Source organism: Alligator sinensis, unplaced genomic scaffold, assembly GCF_000455745.1.
Source record: "Alligator sinensis unplaced genomic scaffold, ASM45574v1 scaffold858_1, whole genome shotgun sequence".
NCBI classification, from domain to species: Eukaryota; Metazoa; Chordata; order Crocodylia; family Alligatoridae; genus Alligator; species Alligator sinensis.
The window spans coordinates 429,706-432,115 of NW_005842079.1; the positions used below are offsets into that span (position 1 = coordinate 429,706).

Genomic DNA, 2,410 nt, shown 5'->3' on the forward strand with positions numbered 1-2,410 from the left:
AATGAGGGACAACCCCCCTCCCTGCCAGGCAGAAACCAGTGAGGGGGGGGTTCTTTAAAGGGCCAGAGCTGGGGCAGGCCAGGCAGCCATGGGGAGGGAGAGGGGTTAGGTTTAGAGCCCTCCATGCAGTGTGGGGTAGATGATATTACCCCCTTCCCAGCAGCACCCAGTGATTCAGGGCTTTTTTTTTTTCTTCTTCTCCAAAGTGCCCGGAGCTGGGGCAGGCAGGGCAGCCATTGCCGCCTGGGAGAGCAGACGGGATGGGCCTGGCCGAATCAATTCGGGACAGTGATTCAAATCAGCGAATCGAATCACTGTCCCCCAAATCAGTCGAATCTGAATCCAAAGCGAATACTAGCCACTTTGCACAGGCCTATTTAAAATCTCCTTTACTTCCACTCAGTCTTGGGCTGCTCCAAGTGCTTGAGTGGCCTTTGGTATAAGTTAAACACACCTGGAGGCAGGCAGACCTTATGGCAGCTGGTCCCCAGAGGTCTGTGAGCAACAGCTTTATTAAGAACCTCTGCACTGATGCAAAATGTGGTCCTGCTGTGTCCTCAGCATACATCTTATAGCTTTATTGCCGTCTTCCTTAGTGCCTGCACTAGGGGAATAGTCTCTCAGCTGAAACTAAAGCTTTTGTTTCCATATTTACAAATACAAATGTGTATGGTCCAAATAAACTCACAAAAGCCTCCATAGCATGGAGCAAAATGATGTCAACGGTAAATTCTTTGGGGGCAGATGCTGTCTTTTTCTTCTCTGTAGTTTGGTAGCATGTTGCCCATGGCCGAGGCATCTCGCTGCTGGATGCTGTACAGATAGAAGAAAGAGACAAATTGTTCCAACTCCTCTGCATAAAATATTCTGCTGCTGCCTCAGCCAGCGCCTCATGCAGAGACAACTTGTAGAACAGACACATACTTATAGTCCCAGAGCCTACATTCTTTTCTAAGTCTTTACCAACACACACTACTACGCATTTACCTGGAATATGCCCTCATCTGAACTCAAGATAAAAAAAATGCTCCTTGGGAGAGTCTGCACATAAAATTAATCCGACACAACAAACTCCGGATCTCAGTCTTGCTAGTCTAGAGCTGCTCCAACCCAACTCAAGGTGCTTTTGAGAGCCTGGCTAGTGGCTAGGGCACAAGGGTGCTTCACTGCAGGGCTAGCCATCAGGCAGACCCCATACTGAAGCGCTTTTGTGCTCTAGCTAATTCTATCAGCGTTTACATGTGGTGCAGGGGTGTAAATAACTTGTGTTAGGCAGTACTTTCCTATAGGGACTTAATTAGTTTACTCCAGCCTAATAGCACCTCATGTGTAGACAATGATTCTTTGGGGGGGGGGCACTAATTTACTTGCACAGGCATGCCCCTTATGTCCCAGCACTGTAAGCGCCATGGTATTATCAGCCTCAGAACTGACTAGCTTCCCTCATTTTCAAAGCTTTTAATAGCTTTTATAGTAGCTTCTCCTTTGCTTTGTCTGAAGCAGAATACAATTAGTTGCAAAGCAGACATTATGGCTACTAAGCAGTTAACTAGGATATGACATAAGTTACAAAGCAGACAGCAGGGCTGAAAGATGCTATGCACTGAAGCAATTTGTGCCTTTCACTGATATCCACATAACCAATGTTTGGTACAACGATAGCTGCAGCCAATAAATGGATTGGCAGGGTTACGCAGTTAAGCAAATTATGCACTTATCTGGTATGCATGGACATGGAGTACACAGCACAACTACTGTCAGCAGTGTGCACCCACCAATGTTTTTAAATGACAGTAATACAAGGGGGATGCATTTCGGTTGGGTGCATAGCCTCTCCCAAAGGCTGATAACCAGTGGTGACGGATTGCAGGGCAGTAGGTTTACATCCCTTGGTCAGCAAGTTTAAGTATGGTTTAATCAAAATGTTGGGCATGCATAAAAGCTAACTATGGAAGATTCAGCCAGGTCTCATTCAGTTTCTGCAATAGAAATGTAATAGCTGCAAAGGCTCACTTAGCTGCAAACTGAGTGGGCAGCAAAAAGTTTGCAGAGAGTGCAATAGCTTTTCCAGGCAGGACAGTATGCTATGCACAGTGCATGCTTTTTATTTGAACTGTGACCAGAGCCCCCATTGCAAACTGAGGGCTCTGATTGGCTGCTACTGAGCCATAAATGAGCTGAGGGAGGGAAGAGAGGAATAGAGAAGCTGGAGAAGAGCAATGCTGGCCTGGAATGAGGGGCAGACTCAACCCCCTCCTTCTCTGCCTCAGGCAGCAGGGAATGGCACAGAGACTTGCTGGGGAGCAGATGTCAAGAGGGAAGAGCGCCTGAGTCATTCCAAGTGAGGCTGATTCACCACCCAGGCCAGAGCTGTGCAATCAAATCAGAGACATGGGTACCCAGGGAAAGA

At 47.3% G+C, this 2,410-nt stretch overlaps 1 long non-coding RNA gene across 1 annotated transcript in view; it reads right to left on the reverse strand.

Moving 5' to 3' along the window:
- Positions 1–375: 375 nt before the first annotated feature.
- Positions 376–2,410, reverse strand: part of LOC102377333 — a 5,432-nt gene continuing 3,397 nt past the window's right edge. The window contains exon 3 of the long non-coding RNA XR_323836.2: positions 376–813. This is a non-coding gene — a long non-coding RNA (uncharacterized LOC102377333). The remainder of the gene's footprint in view (positions 814–2,410) is intronic.